Source organism: Misgurnus anguillicaudatus, chromosome 23 (genome assembly GCF_027580225.2).
Source record: "Misgurnus anguillicaudatus chromosome 23, ASM2758022v2, whole genome shotgun sequence".
Classification (NCBI taxonomy): domain Eukaryota; kingdom Metazoa; phylum Chordata; class Actinopteri; order Cypriniformes; family Cobitidae; genus Misgurnus; species Misgurnus anguillicaudatus.
The window spans coordinates 3388859-3407810 of NC_073359.2; the positions used below are offsets into that span (position 1 = coordinate 3388859).

General features: G+C 43.7%; 1 protein-coding gene and 1 long non-coding RNA gene across 2 annotated transcripts in view; both read right to left on the reverse strand.

The window, feature by feature from the left end:
• Nucleotides 1-8056, reverse strand: part of LOC141359344 (uncharacterized) — a 36441-nt gene extending 28385 nt beyond the window's left edge. Inside the window, exon 1 of the long non-coding RNA XR_012365787.1 lies at nucleotides 7852-8056. This is a non-coding gene — a long non-coding RNA (uncharacterized lncRNA). The remainder of the gene's footprint in view (nucleotides 1-7851) is intronic.
• The window catches only part of LOC129453634 (uncharacterized), a 213392-nt gene that overhangs the window by 84321 nt on the left and 110119 nt on the right, over nucleotides 1-18952 (reverse strand). The window lies entirely within an intron of this gene.

Sequence of the window (18952 nt, forward strand, 5' to 3'; positions counted from 1 at the left end):
AGTAGTGCCAGCGACTGGGAAGCGCCCTATCTGAGCGGTAAAGGAACGCTGCGGAAGCCACCGCCCCGTTAAGGGCTATTGGTGGGCGAAAGTCAACCGTCGTTGAGGTATAAATGACAGCCGTGGCTGTGTAAGCAAAGCAGTGCTCTGCTGAGGGAAACGTGGGCTAGTAGGATTAACCCCACGGAAAAATACTCACAAAGGAACCCGGTGGGACGCAATGTGGATGCCCGAGCCAAACACAGGTTCGCGAGGATGCAGCTAGTGAGAGGCTGGCAGCGGATGCTCCGCAACATCAGGCTGCCAAGGCAGCGGAGGAAGGCAAAACAAATTATTACGCGTTTTTGCCTCGATGCCCTTCCATACTGAGCTCAGTTTGGAGCAGTAGTCGGAGGCTGCAAGCCGACCTGCGAGTCTGTTCTCTGTGCTTCCCCTAACGAGGAAAGAACACGAGAGGAGACAGGCTCGACACGAACACTGTAAAATCTAATGAACGTATTAGGTGTCGCCCAACCAGCAGCTCTGCAGATGTCTGTTAGCGAGGAACCACGAGCGAATGCCCAAAATGAGGCAACACTTCTAGTAGAGTGAGCTCTCAAATTAAATGGACAAGGAATGCCCTGCAGTTTATAAGCAAGGGCGATAGTATCAACTATCCAATGAGACATCCTCTGCTTAGTGACAGCTTTCCCTCTCTGCTGACCACCATAACAAACAAAGAGCTGATCTGAGGTCCTGAGGCTTTGTGTGCGATCCACGTAGATGCGTAACGCTCGTACGGGGCATAATAAAGCCATGGTTGGGTCTGCCCTCCTCCGGGGGGCAGCGCTTGCAAGCTCACCACCTTATCTCTGAAGGGAGTGGTGGGAACTTTGGGCACGTAGCCTGGTCTGGGTCTCAGTGAGACAGCAGGACCAAACTGAAGGCACGAAATGTCAACAGAGAATGCATGTAAATTCCTTACTCTCCTCACGGAGACCAATGCTAGCAGGGTCAGAGTTTTCATTGACAAAAACTTCAGACTCGCAGACTGCAAAGACTCGAACGCGGAACCTGTAGTAGGGCTTCAGCACCATGGACAGGTCTCGGAGGAATAGAGGGAGGGCGCGAGGGGTTTAGCCTGCGAGCGCCTCTTAAAATCTAATAACCAAATCATGCTGGCCAACTGATCTGCCGTTAATAAGTGAGTGATGAGCAGAAATAGCGGCGATATCAACTTTAATGGTGGAGGGTGACAGCCTACCATCTAACCTATGTTGAAGATATATAAAAGCACAATGTTAAGCATTCTCTGGGGTCCTCGCGTTGCGAAGAGCACCAGGTGACGAAAAGGGTTTCATTTAAGCGCGTAAGCCCGTCTTGTGGACGGTGCTCGTACCGCGTCGATGGTGTTAGATACCGCTTGCGATAAATCACCTCAACCTTGCGTGCACTCAACGACCATACATGGAAATCCCACAGGTCGGGGCGCGGGTGCCATAATGTGCCCCTTCCTTGAGAAAGAAAATCCTTCCTCCGGGGAATTCGCCAGGGAGGGGCTGTCGCGAGGAGCATTAATTCTGAAAACCAATTCCTGGTCGCCCAGTACGGGGCGACTAATAAAAGGCTCTACTCGTCCTGCCTGACTTTGCACGGTTTCTGTGCGATTAAGCTCACTGGAGTAAATGCGTATTTGCGCGTCCCCCGTGGCCAGCTGTGTGCCAACGCATCCACGCCGAGGCTGCCCTCGGTTAGTGACTAAAACAGGCGCCAGTGGGTATCGTCCGGTGACGCAAATAGATATATCTGCGCATGACCGAACTTCTTCGAAATTAGCTGAACCGTCTGGGGGTGGAGTCGCCATTCGCCGGTGCGCGCAGCTCGGGAAAGCGCGTCTGCCGCTGTATTGAGCGTACCCGGGATGTAAATGGCATGAAGGGACCTCAGATGCTTCTGACTCCAAAGGAGGAGATGACGAGCGAGATGCAACAGGTGACGAGAGCGCAAAAAACGCTTAACGGTAAATAACGCAATAGTCGCAATGTTGTCGGTGTCGGCTAATACATCCTTCCCTCGCAGCTCCATAGCGGAGCGTACAAGTCCCAGATATTCAGCGCACCGCTCGCGGCAGTTGGGGTGCTATGCACACCCCTGAGACTGCAAGCCCGTCATACGTGGCTGCTCATCCCGTGCTGGGGGCATCGTATGTGCTACAGAATGCCAGGAGACACGACTCAGGGGCATATCTTGCTATCAGAAATGCTGGGTCTGCCACGGGGTAACATTGAAATGACACGCAGGTGTAATGGTTACACAGTGTATGCCGTGCGCCACGCTCTCCTCGAGACTCGATCGTAAAACCAATGCTGAAGCGGTCTCATATGAAGCAGCTCGAGCAGTGTCACAGCCGCAGCATGCTGTCATATGTCCAGAAGCTTCTGAAATTGTTTCAGGGGGACCGCGTACTTCCCTCGAATTTAACCGAGGCAAGTCAGAACTGATTGGTTGCACTCTCTTGTAAAACACTCCAATAAATCGATCGAGTCTATTTCCATACTGAGAAAAGGATTCTCTGCACGGGGCAAAGTTGCTCTTTTCCCAGCTGACCTGATGACTAAAACGAGCGAGATGCTGAAGCATTAAATCTCTGTGTTCGCACACGTCTGCCAAGAACAAGCTATTATAGTTGACGTAAATATAAGCAGAATGCGAACAATGCTCTCTCTCTCGGAGACTTTAATGCCGTGACTAGCACTTTCATGGAGACACGGGGAGAGAGAGACAGCTCGAATGGTGTACTTAGTATTAATATGCCCACCCCACAAACGCAGAGCGAAAAACGGTCTAAGGCGAGGGGAGATGGACACATAAAGTACACGTCTACAGGTCTAAGGCTGCAAACCGATCTGAATATTGAAATACGAGCCTCGGCGTATCATCCTAAAGGATCACATTTGTAGAGCCGGTGCGTAAATAAATCGGTCGTAACCCACAGCGTATTTTGGGTAATATGAGATAAAGGCTGGAAAAAAAAACCTTATCATCATTCTCGGTAAAAGGGACCGGCTCGAATGTCCTTCGCCAGCAGGACATCGACTTTTGCACGCAGTACATGTGCATCGGACGCTTTCACTATAGTGAAACAAATGCCCGTAGAAATTGGGCGAAAGTCTCAACGAGACGGGCTGGGAACTGAAGCGAAGCATCCAGGGACCGTACGAGGAGAATTAACGACACTACCGAAGTACCCGCGGTGGGGCAGCGAAGCGAGACAGGTGAAACTGCCGGTGCGTCTGCTGTGACAGCATAAACATCTACAGTATGTGTGTGTGTGACACTGACCTGAGCCCGCTGAGGGTGACGGTCGGCTGGTCTCCTGCGCGGAGAGCGCAGACTCCGGAAAAACACCCGCTGGCGATAGAGGAGAGGTAGGGTGAGCTGGTGTGCCTGCTCACTGCTCTCTCGATCCTCTGGAGACCTGGAGAGGGAAGAGGAATGCACTCTTATGTGTGGTTAAGTGGGTACTGGCTGGACAGCTGGTGGAACAGATGCAAACCAAGAATTTTCCACCCGACCCTCTACCGGGGGAAGGAGCGAATCACCGTCTCCTGAAGAGTGATCCTCTGCGATCCTCTGTCGCCCGCTACTGGCCACTTAACTCTTTCACCGCCAGCATTTTTTTAAAAAGTTGCCAGCCAGCGCCAGCGTTTTTTATGATTTTCATCAAAGTTTAATGCCTTCCAGAAAATGTTCATCTTCAGATATATAAAAATACAATATACCAAATAAAAGAACAGACCCTCTGCTTTCAAACAAAAAAAACGTTTCATCCTACCTTGAGGAGTTCTTTTGTAATCAGCTTTTGAATATGGGTAGGTTTCTGCAAAAACACCACATTTTGAGCAAAAAGCAGAGATAATTCCATTTTTGTGACGGACTTTTCATAGAGATCCCATTCAGAGCGATCTTTAAAACAGACACGGACATGCAGCAGCTTGTCAGAAGGCAATACTTCCGGGTTGTATAAGTTAAAAGTTAAAAGCGGTATTGCGGAAAGACGGAATATCTCGTCATTGGCGGGGAAGCGTTTTCTCTTAATTGACGAGATATCTCGTCAATGGCAGGGAAAGAGTTAAACTCCCGATTTCCACGGGAAGCGGCTAAGCGGGCGGGGCGAGCTGCTGACGACCGGTTCCCATGCGCTGCCGAGATGGGGTCCGAGGAGGGGAACAGAGGTGGCCGCCGCAGGACGCCGACGGCGAGAGGCAGACTGAGGAGCCGGCGTGGTGGACCAATGGCAGCTCTCTTTCGCCGGGGTATATCCTAGGAGATCGCCTCAGTCTGCGCAGCGGAGCTGTACGACTCCACGGGCTGGCCAAAGAGGCCGGTCTGTGAGACAGGAGCATTCAAGAAGTTGTTCTCGTCTGCATCCGTCATGTAAGCCAGACATAGCCAAAGGTGGCGATCTTGAACACTGTGGTGGACATCGCACGACTGAAGGTCGGGGCTTCCCTCGTAAATCTCTAAAGCCTTTGCTTGGTGAACCTGCAGTAACGTTATTGCGTGCAGGGCTGAAGCCGCGTCTCCGCATGCCTGATGGGCAGCGCCCGTAACCGGACGACTGTCTATACAAACACGGGAGGGAAGGGTTGGGTGGTCCCTCCAGGAACGCAGCTGATGCAACCCCCCGCTCCACTGAAGGGATCCCCCCTTAGCGGCTCCGTTGGTGAGGGAGGTGAGGGGTGAAAGCTGAACGGCCGAGACGGCCGCAAATCACGTCAGCTCTTCGTGCCGTCGGGAAAGGCAGGCACAGGAGGTGAGGACCGTAGAGGCCCGGGCAGCTCCGAAGTACCAATCATGTGGGCGGAACGGTTCGGGCGGAGATGGGTTAACCCCTCCAACTCTACCATCTCCGCCGCTCGAGCGGGCACGGCCGCCATCTCCGGGATGACTCCGCCTCGGAGGGAAAAAACGGACACCCCTCTGATGCTGCAGAAGTGACGGGACCAGAAGGAGGTCCAATGGATTCGGCAGAAATCGCAGAACACGACTCTGCAGTCTCCACCGGAGCCTCAACCGGCTGAGGATGAGAAGGCCGGTAGGTGAAGGACGCATCCTCCGTCCTACTCGGCGTAGTGATGCGAAGAGCGTCCTGCGAGCGCTTGACAGCCGCACCATGATGGCGTTCAGCACTGCAAAGGCACGGCTGTCGTTCCCGTAGAAACGACAGTCGTCTCCGCAATCTAAGAGGGTTATGCTCTCACAGAGAGAACAAAAGCTCTCCACGAACGCAGCCTCGGAGTGCTCGATGCCCAAGCACGAAGACAGCGCTCGTGACCGTCACTGGAATCCCTGTACTTCTCGCATCAAAGATCGCACAGAGGAAAAGCTATCCTGAAAAGGACGCTGATCTCCGAATATACGAGAGAGTGGCTGTCTTTAAAAAGACACAGAGCTCTCACGTATCACTCTTTAGGGAAATCACTCTTTAGGTGCTCAGCTGATGATGCGCACAGGGAGAGGCAACGCACACACTAAACTCAAAACAAAAAATATGCAGAGCAGTGGAATACTGCGAGCGTCCGCTGTGTCAGTACTGCTTGTCAATCAACTTCAGCAACCGTTCCCAGAAGAGCAGAGAGTAGCTTCTCAGTAGCAGATAATGCCGGCTTTCGAAGCGATAAAAAGCTGATTTCTATATTTGCACCTGTGGCTTATATACGCACCTGGCGAGGCGGCGCCAGCACCACGCAAACATCCCAATGCCAAGTCCATTGGCGCCCCAGTAGCACTCGAAGCAGACTGGTCTCCCCAAGCGAGCTCCCAACTCGTCGGTCACGACGCGACGTCGTAGTGACCGACTGAAAGGGAACTATCAGATAGATCACCTGAATGCAGGTATGAGAGTCTGTGCTACATTATGAATATCATCACAACTGAAGAGCAATGACCTTTAACCCGTGACTTACAGACTGACACAGAGACAAATGCATGAAATCTTTTAATGAAATAAATTTCGATAAAATGAAAATAATAATGACACAAATGTTTCTTTTTATTATGAGATATACTGAAGTGTTTGACATATAAACTGCTACACTATTAAAACGAATATGTTAAATGAACACATCTTGTGTCTAGTTAAGGACAACACATCTAGTGTGTTGTCCTTAATTTAACACATCTCTGTGTTATTTTTGGATGAACACACTCTGTGTTGTTTTAACACATTTTGTGTTGTCCCTTTTATTTATATGAACCTCAAATCCACACGAAACTACACAAACTGTGTTAAAAACAACGCATAATGGGCCCTATTTTAACAATCTAAGCGCATTGTCTAAAGCGCACGGTCTAAATGGGCGTGTCCGATGCCACTTTTGCTAATTTAACGACGGGAAAAATGGTTTGTGCGCCGAGCGCATGGCCGAAAAGGGTTGTTCATATTTTCCTAATGAGTAATGGGTGTGTTTTGGCCGTAACATGCAATAAACCAATGAGAGTCTTATCTCTTATCCCCTTTAAAAGCCAGTTGTGCTAGCGCTATACCTAATCCCTATTTAGATGACGGACTTTGTAAACTGAAAAACTAAGCAGAGGAAGAAGACCACCAGTTTAAGAATAATCTTAAAAAAAATTGTTTTCTTTCAAGTCATAGAAGTACAAATAGAAAGCTTTTAATTACTGTAAATGTATTGATATAATCATTGTAATCTCATAAAATAATTTGCAAGTATGCAAGAAAAGGTTTGTACTCTAAAAATACAAAAAAAAGAGATAAAGAATTTAAAAACGCACAGAGAGCAGAAGTGTTTCAGCACTAGAACGGTGCCATGGGATTTTTACAAAGCTTTACTTAAAATGTTTCTCATCTCACCATATCCACAGATACAGAGTCATCATATACAATAAATCTGTAGGGTAGCATTTAAAAACCTTTAAAAATAGATGCATTTGTTTAAAGCAAAGCATTTATTTACTTACCAGGCTGCAGGTGAAGCAGCTCTTTGTGCCTTCTAACGTCTCATAATTAGTCCTCATTTATGTCCAAAAGACTCTCTTTTACATTTCAATACATTTTCATATTTAAAAGCGTTTTTGTGCTGCTGTGCATTCATGTATGTGATAAGCAAACCCGCGTTGTCGTCCCGTTTATAGGCGCATAATTTACCGCGCTCTTTAAATATCAAAAAAACTATTACACCATTGACTTTAGAGTTTAGAGCAGGTTTTTGTTGGTCAATGGCGTAGTCTATTTTAGTTGCCTCAAAATACCAACGCGCCAACAATGCGCCTGAACACACCTCGTTTTCAGACCAGAACGCCCATGGGCGCAAAAGTGGGCGCAAATGCATTTGCCATTTAAACAACGTGGCGTTAAACGTGAAAATTATCATTGCGCAGGGTTGAAACTAGCAAAAGACACTTGCGTCATGCATTGCGCCGGGTGTATGATAGAGCCCAATGTGTTAAATAGTTTAACACGAAACAATGTGTTAAAATTAACACATCATGGGTGTGTTAATTTTAACACATTGCTTTGTTTTAAACTATTTAACACATTATGTGTCATTTCGTGTTGATTTTGAGTTCATTTAAATAAAAGGGACAACACAAGAAGTGTTAAAACAACACAAAGTGTGTTAAATTAAGGACAACACACTAGATGTGTTGTCCTTAACTAGACACAAGATTAATTTAACACATTAGTTTTAAGAGTGTACAATATTAATGATCAGCAATGAGTGCTGCACAATGAGGCTGAAAGTAGCTCAGTGATGATGTCATAGCTGAGTATAAACCAATCAGCATCAAGGACAGAAACTCTCTCTTATATAATTTCATCAGATGTATGATGAGATGTTGTGTTACCTCTTACAGTACATGAATACTCTTGTAGCTCCTCACTGTTGATTGAGTCCAGGTACAGCTTGTTTAATAATCTCAATCCATCTGTTACCTGTTGTCCATTCTTATACCAGATGTAAGTATGTTTGTTATCCAGAGTGCATTCAGCTAAAGAGCTTAATATCACTTTTTCTCCATCTATCACAGGGTCTGGGCTGCTTCTCACTCGTGTATCTGAGATTTAATTAAACAGAATTCCCATAGTTGTCAAAGCATGGCGTGAGCAACAGTAAAACACACATAAAATACGCTTCAATTGACAGGGTCCCTACGCAGTGTACACTGCTCCCTACTCCTTGAACACGGGATAAGATGACAATGATGACAAAAGGTGTCATCATTAACTCACTATCATGTTGTTACAAACCTGTATTATTATTATTATTATTATTTTTGATTAACACGAAGGAAGATTGAGTAATGTTTGAAACCAAACCGATCAGAGGCCCTATTGACTTCCAAATTTAGAAAAAAAGAATACTATGGGGTCTCTGATCGGTTTAGTTTAAATTAAAGCAATGTACATGAAAGCATCTATCAAACGCATAAACATGTATCTCTGAAGACACAGATTAAAGATTAGGAGAGGAAACACAGCTGCAAAAATGAGTGTCATGTTCTTGAATCAGCATAAAAACGTGATCGGCTTTGCCACAAACCACCCACTTAAACAGGATGAGACTGTGTGATAGACATCTCTGCCCAGAAAACCAGTTTATACCAGCTTCAGTTTAATACTAGATTAGACTAGTAAGCAAAACACATCATATCAGAGACAACCTCAAAAACAAGTGTAAAATTCACAACATAAACATCAGTTCATTAAAGGGCTTTTTAATTTCAAAAGGCTCTTATGATCAAAAGCATCACTTTAGTCCTTATAAATGTGTTTAGTAAATACAGCATTATTATGAGCAGTTACCTGTAACAATAAGAATGACTCCAGGAGAACCAGCAAATTCATCTGATGTGCCGTTGAAGATCCTAAATTGATATACTCCAGTGTCACTCATGCTGACGTCTTTGATTCTCAGTGTGTTTCTCAGATACTCCACACGACCAGCAAACTGATGAAGCTCACGCAGATCACTGAATTTCACGAGATTAAATACCCAAGGATATATTTCCTCAGACTTAATGTAATGCCAGTATGTTTTCTCTACTGTATATCCAGTGGGATGTTTGTATGAAGAGTGAATATCTACTGTTGATCCCACTAAAGCACAAACTCTTGTAGAGGTGTAAGTCACACATGAACAGCTACTCTTAGAAATACCTGAAAGAGTCACAAAACTCTGCTGTAACATTCACAATTAATTACAAATATATTTGGATAAGAAAACTGCTAATTTATTATCTATTTCATCTAAATATTGTGTAAATGTCAGACTCACACACAGATGAAGAAGACTCCTTAGAGCAGATATAACTGTCATTGTTTCCACTGGATGACACAAATATGCTTTGGTTATTTATTACAGATTTTCTATTCTTATAGCCGTAATTATATTCAGATGTTAAAGGGCAGGAGTAATCACAGCTCAGTTTTACTCGCTGTCCTGTAGACTCAGGATTCATCTTCACCCGTAAACCTAAATAATCAAAACCTTACATTAGATGAGAAATGAAAAGAGTTGAACTGGACTGATGAGAATGTAAATGTACCTGTGACTGTTAGATTGACTGTGACTGAGCTGAGATGTTTAACTCCATCCTCGATAATGAACATGAGCTGATATTCTCCACTGTCTCTCTCTCTCAGATCTGATACTGTTAGTCGTGAGTAGCGGTAAGTGATTCTCTGATCCACTCGTCCTGAGTAATCTGAATCTAACGTCAAATCTTCAGGTTCATCTTTGTTTCTCCAGTTTGTTCTCTGTTTCTGACTGAACCAGAACCCAGTGATTATTTTGTTGTTTGGATAATCGCAGTACACTGTTACCCGGTCCCCTCTCACAGCACAAATTTTCTCTTTATAACAGTTTATATTAAAACTGTCCAATGTTAGGGACCCTGAAAATAAAAAAGAAATATTATTGACATTTGTAGCATACAGTATAATGTTAATGTAAGCATATTTTTGAGATCCAAATGGAAAATCCTGCACTGTGTAACAAAATAACATATAGGTTTTACTGAAGAATAACATAGCTAGCTACATACAAACACCACATTAACAATAATCGACCAATGAAGGAACTGAACAGGGAGTATAAATACACAGGGTGATGACAAACAAAGACAGGTGAAGTCCAAACAAGACAACATGTGACATAACACCCCCCCTCAAATAGACGCGTCCTTGCGCCGTAATGACAGTAAAAAAGGGGGAGTGAAGAAGAGGCGGAGGCTTTGGTGGAGGGCGTGGAGGAGTCAGCAGAATAGACCATGGTGGAGCTGAAGGTGGGGGGAGCCAGGATGGAATGTATGACGTGTAGAGGGAATCCCAGGGTTCCAACACCAGAAGCGGAGCCATGGCAAAATGGGCAACCGGCAATGAGAGGTCGAAGGACCAGGATGACACCAATGCGCAGGGAGCATGGAGGCCAGCTGCTGACTCCCGGGATAGAGCACTGGTGGGGACTTGGCTGAATTGGGCAACAATGTGGTGAGAGAGGGCGACAGGGAAGTCAGAGGAGTCCAAGATGACGGGTGCAGGTAGGAAGCATGGCCGAAATGCCAGAAGTCAGTGTGATGAGGACGTGGTGAGCCAAGGTGCAGGTGACGGGTTGCAAAGCTGCGGTGGCGGCGGTGGACCGGAGACCCCACGCGTAGCCGGGGGCTCTCTTTCAGGCCACACTGGGGTATGAGAGGTCCGAGGCGAGGCAGATGGGCTGCACGTTGCAAGCCGTGGAGGCAGAGCCAAGGAGCAAGATTACAACAGGGGTGCCGACGGAACCAACGATAAAGGAGGGATCAGGGTACAGGGCCAATGGAGGATTTCGGACGGAACCGATGAAGAGAGAAGGGTGGGGATTTTGGTGGGAATAGGATGCATCAACCACAGGTCTATCAAGTCAATGTCTGCACCTGACTCTGCAATGGACCGCATGCTCAAGCTCCGGCTCAGAAACTGACTAAGGCTCTTGAGCAAGGACAGAGAGCCCCCTCCATCTCCAAGTATCCCATGAGTCCTCGGTTCTCCACACAAAGAAGTAGGTGCAGTGTGGGTGAGTCCATCATGTCTTTACGGTCGGTTATTCTGTAACGTTTCCACTTAAAGGAAGGCAAGGCGACGATGATATGAATAACATATAGGTTTTAATTAAGAATTAAATAGCAACATAGCATAAATACAAACATCACATTAACAATAACCAACCAAGGAAGGAACTGAACAGGGAGTATAAATACACAGGGTGATGATATTATATTAAAAGTTTATTTATAGCTGTTAATTATTGCTGAGTCCTGTAAAAGATGTCTCTTATCTTTACTTCATCTTTTAAGTCTCCAGCAGAAAAAAATCTAATCATTAATCTTTATCTTTGTACTGCTAGTGCTCTTCTTGAGCAGGCCAACATGATCTCACAAAGTTATGTGGGATAGTCACGGAATTTTTGTTCATTTTTTCGTGCATTCTCACGGATTGGTTACTCAACTGCTTTTTCCTATTTTCAAACCATTGTCGCTTCCGTTTAGGGTTAGATTTGGATTCATTTGTAAAGAAGCAAGTCGATGCTGGATTTTCAGAGAGACTGTGATTAAAAGCACCAGTAATATTCAGTGGTGGTAAGTAACGAAGTAAAAATACTTCGTTACTTTACTTAAGTACTTTTTTCGGGATCTGTACTTTACTTGAGTATGTTTTATTTGCATCTACTTTTACTCTTACTCCACTACAATATTAAAGAAAAAGTTTACTTTTTACTCCGATACATTTCCCCTTGCCCGCTCCAAGTATTTATTACACTGGCTTTCCAAACCAATGAAAAACTGGGTTTCCTTTTGAAAAAAAAAAGAACGCGCACGAGCTCTTTGCCAGCATATGCTCAGCAGTCAGTTCGGCGCACATTGCGAAGTGGAAGATGACCGCAGAAACAGGTGAAGGTTCAGCTCTCGCTGCCGTTCCCCTAACCAAATATGCTGATATGCCTCAATGCAAATAATTAGACTAAAAATCATGTAAACAGTGTTTATTGTTCAGAAAACATGAACTGGGGCTTATTTTTAATAATAAAAAAAACTCAGCATCACATATTGTTTTTAGATTACATTCATTGTATTTTATAAAATATATAAATAATAACTTCAACACAATATAGAGGACTTAAAACAGATATTTATTCACAGATAAATAAATACTTTACAGATCTTACCACTGCAGTTAGTCGCCAATCCGTTTTTAGATAAAATGTTCAAAGCTTTTCCTTAACATCATATTCTCTTTATAATACGTGTCAGATCAATTGGAAATCATTAAAATATATTTTTGTCCACACATATTTAAGTTAACGTCACTAAATGAAGAAAAAGATAAAATAATTAGCTAAAATAATGTATTCTGAGATAAAAAGATTTCATTCACTTTAACAAATCTTACAGTTTATCCGCCTAACTTTAGCTATCCCCGTTTCACATCAATCAAAAGCTTCTTTAAACATCATATTCTCCTCATATATAGACGTTACGATTGAAAACCACTAAAATATATATTTGTTCTCTCATATTTAAGTTACTAAATAATGAAAGAAAGAAAAGAAATCAGTAAAATAATGTTTGTTTCTGAGGTAAAATTAAACTACGTTCGCAAGCGCATGCTGGAGGAACAGAGTAGAGAAGCGCGTGCTGGAGTAGTGGAGCGCGCACGACTTACGCACTAATAAAGAATACAATGGATTTAATGATGTTTTCACTTAATTTCCAAAAAATGGGTGGATAGCAGCAGTAGTGAATACATACGGAGCAGTGGGACTTCTGTCTAGGTTATAAAAATAAAAAATAAAAATAGCATACAGGGAACGTTCTCTCTAGGTTATAAAAATAAAAATAACCTACAGGAAATGTTTTGGGAAGGTTCTCTTTAAACCTAAAAATAACCTGCAGGGAATGAGCGTTCTCTATAGGTTATAAAATTAAACCTAAAAATAACCTGCAGGGACTGGGAACGTTCTTATTTGGTTCCCATAAATAACCAAATGGGAACCATATTTGAACATTAGGGGAACGGTATGTGTTTGCTTGGAGGCTAGTAAGCACAACTGGTTCTCCCTGCATGCTGCCAAAACAATTGATCTGCCTAATTATGTTGGCTTGACAAAGCCAACATACTGTTCTTCGATCTAAGCTTATTATGTTGGCTTGAGAAAGCCAACATACTGTTGTTGCACTTAAACTTATTATTAGTGGTGCTTGCATTTATGCAAGGCATCACTATTACTATTCCTCAGGGATATTATTAGTGGTGCTTGCATTTATGCAAGGCATCACTATTATTATCTCTCATACTTATTATTATTATAATTAGTGGTGCTTGCATTTATGCAAGGCATCACTATTATTATCTCTCATACTTATTATTATTAGTGGTGCTTGCATTTATGCAAGGCATCACTATTACTATTCGTCATACTTATTATTAGTGGTGCTTGCATTTATGCAAGGCATCACTATTATTATCTCTCATACTTATTATTATTAGTGGTGCTTGCATTTATGCAAGGCATCACTATTATTATCTTGCATACTTATTATAATTATTATTCTTATGTCTGGACACTTTTTCGGCGCGTAACTCGTCCCGCACGGTTTGCCGTAGTCCCACGAAAGAGGGCTCAAATCGACCGGATTATTGAGGAGAGGTGTGCTATGACTTTTATAAGCGATCGGGTGAAGGGTTTCCGAAAGGGGGGCGAAAAACCACCCAAAAAATCCCATTGACTTAACATTGCGCCGAACTTTGACGGGTCATAGCTCTGCTCGAGGATTATGTAGAAACATGTGGGTTACATTGTTTGAAGAGGGTGGTAGGCTCTGTAAGAACATACATAACATTGGGGTGTAAGCTGTACCCCTGGGGTGTAAGAGGCACCCGAAATTTCCCATTGACTTATAATGGGGCAGGAAACACGCCCATATAAGGGAATACAAACATTTCCAGATGGGATATCTTCGTTTTACAATGTCATAGAGAAATAGGGGTGGTGTAATTTTACTCAGGCATCCAATCAGTCTCTCAGGATCATCCCAGAGCTATTAAGCCACGCCCCTAGCAACAATTTTGGGCACCCTAGCAACATCTCCCATAGACTGCCATTATAAAATGCCCAGATGGATATCTTTGCACCACAGTGTCATAGAGACATGGGGGTGGGCTCATTTTACTCAGCCATCCAATCAGTCTCTCAGGATCCTTACATAGGTATTAAGCCACGCCCCTAGCAACCACTTTTGAGCACCCTAGCAACATAAAATTCAAACAGTTATATCTCAGCATCAGAACATCGTAGAGACACGGGGGTTGGACCGTTTGACTCGTGACTCGGCGTGTAATCACTATGGGATGCCAATTTTTTCCCTAGCAACCAAATACAGTACCCTAGCAACAGAGTAAACAAAGCCTTATATCTCAGCATCAGAACATCGTAGAGACACGGGGGTTGGACCGTTTGACTCATGACTCAGTGTGTAATCACTATGGGATGCCAATTTTTTCCCTAGCAACCAAATACAGTACCCTAGCAACAGAGTAAACAAAGCCTTATATCTCAGCATCAGAACATCGTAGAGACACGGGGGTTGGACCGTTTGACTCGTGACTCAGAGTGTAATCACTATGGGATGCCAATTTTTTCCATAGCAACCAAATACAGTACCCTAGCAACAGAGTAAACAAAGCCTTATATCTCAGCATCAGAACATCATAGAGACACGGGGGTTGGACCGTTTGACTCGTGACTCAGAGTGTAATCACTATGGGATGCCAATTTTTTCCCTAGCAACCAAATACAGTACCCTAGCAACAGAGTAAACAAAGCCTTATATCTCCGCATCAGAACCTCGTAGAGACACGGGGGTTGGACCATTTGACTCGTGACTCGGAGGGTAATCACTAATGGATGCCATTTTTTTCCCTAGCAACCAAATACAGTACCCTAGCAACAGAGTAAACAAAGCCTTTTATCTCCGCATCAGAACATCGTAGAGACACGGGGGTTGGACCGTTTGACTCGTGACTCGGAGGGTAATCACTAGTGGATGCCATATTTTTCCCTAGCAACCAAATACAGTACCCTAGCAACAGAGTAAACAAAGCCTTATATCTCCGCATCAGAACATCGTAGAGACACGGGGGTTGGACCGTTTGACTCATGACTCGGAGTGTAATCATTATGGATGCCAATTTTTCCCTAGCAACCAAATACGGTACCCTAGCAACAGAGTAAACAAAGCCTTATATCTCCGCATCAGAACATCGTAGAGACACGGGGGTTGGACCGTTTGACTCGTGACTCAGAGTGTAATCATTATGGGATGCCAAATTTTTCCCTAGCAACCAAATACAGTACCCTAGCAACAGAGTAAACAAAGCCTTATATCTCCGCATCAGAACATCGTAGAGACACGGGGGTTGGACCGTTTGACTTGTGACTCGGAGTGTAATCATTATGGGATGCCAATTTTTTCCCTAGCAACCAAATACAGTACCCTAGCAACAGAGTAAACAAAGCCTTATATCTCCGCATCAGAACATCGTAGAGACACGGGGGTTGGACCGTTTGACTCGTGACTCGGAGTGTAATCATTATGGGATGCCAATTTTTCCCTAGCAACCAAATACAGTACCCTAGCAACAGAGTAAACAAAGCCTTATATCTCCGCATCAGAACATCGTAGAGAGACGGGGGTTGGACCGTTTTACTCGTGACTCTGAGTATAATCATATATTGTCCCGAGAATTTTGCCACGGCAAGCACCACTTCACATTTTCTTCAGGAAATGTACCTATCTAGTTATAATTATTATTATTCTTCTTTTTCTGGACACTTTTTTCGGCGCGTAACTCGTCCCGCACGGTTTGCCGTAGTCCCATGAAATAGGGCTCAAATCGACCGGCTTATTGAGGAGAGGTGTGCTATGACTTTTATAAGCGATCGGGTGCAGGATTTCCGAAAGGGGGGCGAAAAACCACCCGAAAAATCCCATTGACTTAACATTGCGCCCAACTTTGACGAGTCATAGCTCCGCTCGAGAATTTTGTAGAAACATGTGGGTTACAACATTTGAAGAGGGTGTTAGGCTCTGTAAGAACATGGATCACAATGGGGTGTAAGTTGTACCCCTGGGGTGTAAGAGGTGCCCAAAAGTGCCCCATTGACTTATAATGGGGCAGGAAACACGCCCATATAAGGGAATAAAACCGTTCCAGATGGGATATCTTTGCTTTACAGTGTCGTAGAGATACGTGGGTGGGCTCATTTTACTCGGGCATCCAATCAGTCTGTCAGAATCATCCCACAGCTATTAAGCCACGCCCCTAGCAACAATTTTGGGCACCCTAGCAACATCTCCCATAGACTGCCATTATAAAATGCCAGGATGGATATCTTTGCAGCACAGTGTCATAGAGCCTTGGGGGTGGGCTCATTTTACCCAGACATCCAATCAGTCTCTCAGGATCCTTATTGAGGTATTAAGCCACGCCCCTAGCAACCACTTTTGAGCACCCTAGCAACATAACATTTAAACAGTTATATCTCGACATCAGAACATCGTAGAGACACGGGGGTTGGACCGTTTTACTTGTGACTCGGAGTGTAATAACTGGCCACATCATTGGCCACTCCCAAGCCACGCCCCTAGCAACCAAATATGAGCACCCTAGCAACCGAATAAACAAAGCCTTATATCTCTGCATCAGAACATCGTAGAGACACGGGGGTTGGACCATTTTACTTGTGACTCAGAGTGTAATAACTGGCCACATTGTTGGCCACTCCCAAGCCACGCCCCTAACAACCAAATATGAGCACCCTAGCAACATAATAAACAAAGCCTTATATCTCTGGATCCGAACATCATAGAGACATGGGGGTTGGGACTTTGGGTCATGTTAGCTTCATGCTAGCTTAATGCTAAGTCATACTAGCTTCATGCTAGTTTCATGCTAGCTTAATGCTAATTTCATAATAAATCTTGCTAACTTCAAGTTAAATCATGCTAGCTTCATGCTAACTTCATGTTAACTTCTTGCTAATCATGCTAACATCATGCTAGCGTCATGCTAATCATGCTAACATCATGCTAATCATGCTAACATCAGGCTAACTTCATGCTAATCATGCTAACATAATGCTAATCATGCTAACATCATGCTTATCATGCTAACTTCATGCTAACATCATGCTAACTTCATGCTAACATCATGCTAGCTTCATGCTATCATCATGCTAATCATGGTAACATCATGCTAACTTCATGCTAATCATGCTAACATCATGCTAATCATGCTAACATCATGTTAGCTTCATGCTAATCATGTTAGCTTCATGCTAACATCATGCTAGCTTCATGCTAATCATGCTAACTTCATGCTAATCATGTTAGCTTCATGCTAACATCATGCTAACATCATGGTAGCTTCATGCTAATCATGCTAGCTTCATGCTAATCATGTTAGCTTCATGCTAGCTTCTTGCTAATCATGCTAGCTTCATGCTAACTTCATGCTAATCATGCTAACATCATGCTAACATCATGCTAGCTTCATGCTAATCATGCTAGCTTCATGCTAATCATGTTAGCTTCATGCTAGCTTCATGCTAATCATGCTAGCTTCATGCTAACTTCATGCTAATCATGCTAACATCATGCTAATCATGTTAGCTTAATGCTAGCTTCATGCTAATCATGCTAGCTTCATGCTAGCTTCATGCTAACTTCATGCTAATCATGTTAGCTTCATGCTAGCTTCATGCTAATCATGTTAACATCATGCTAGCTTCATGTTAACTTCATGCTAATCATGCTAACATCATGCTAACTTCATGCTAATCATGCTAGCTTCATGCTAACATCATGATAGCTTCATGCTAATCATGCTAGTTTCATGCTAACATCATGATAGCTTCATGCTAATCATGCTAGCTTCATGCTAACTTCATGCTAATCATGTTAGCTTCATGCTAGCTTCATGCTAATCATGCTAACATCATGTTAATCATGTTAATCATGCTAACATCATGTTAACATCATGTTAGCTTCATGCTAATCATGCTAGCTTCATGCTAATCATGCTAGCTTCATGCTAATCATGCTAGCTTCATGCTAATCATGTTAGCTTCATGCTAGCTTCATGCTTATCATGCTAGCTTCATGCTAATCATGCTAATCATGCTAACATCATGCTAACATCATGCTAGCTTCATGCTAATCATGCTAGCTTCATGCTAGCTTCATGCTAACTTCATGCTAATCATGCTAACATCATGCTAATCATGTTAACATCATGCTAGCTTCATGCTAGCTTCATGCTAATCATGCTAGCTTCATGCTAATCATGTTAGCTTCATGCTAGCTTCATGCTAATCATGCTAACATCATGCTAGCTTCATGTTAACTTCATGCTAACATCTTGCTAACTTCATGCTAATCATATTAACATCATGTTAGCTTCATGCTAATCATGCTAACTTCATGTTAATCATGTTAACATCATACTACCTTCACGTTAATTATGCTAACATCATGCTAGCTTCATGCTAATCATGCTACCTTCAATAAACAAAGCCTTATATCTCCGCATCAGAACATCATAGAGACACGGGGGTTGGACCGTTTTTGTTGTGACTCGGAGTGTAATCACCATTGGATGCCAATTTTCTCCCTAGCAACCAAATACACTGCCCTAGCAACCGCATAAACAAAGGCTTATATCTCCGCATCAGAACACCGTAGAGACACGGGGTTGGACCATTTGGATTGTGACTCGGAGTGTAATCACTGGTGGATGGCAATTTTCTCCATAGCAACTAAATACAGTACCCTAGCAACCGAATAAACAAAACCTTATATCTTTGTGTCAAAACATCATAGAGACATTTTCTCCCTAGTAACCAAATGAGAT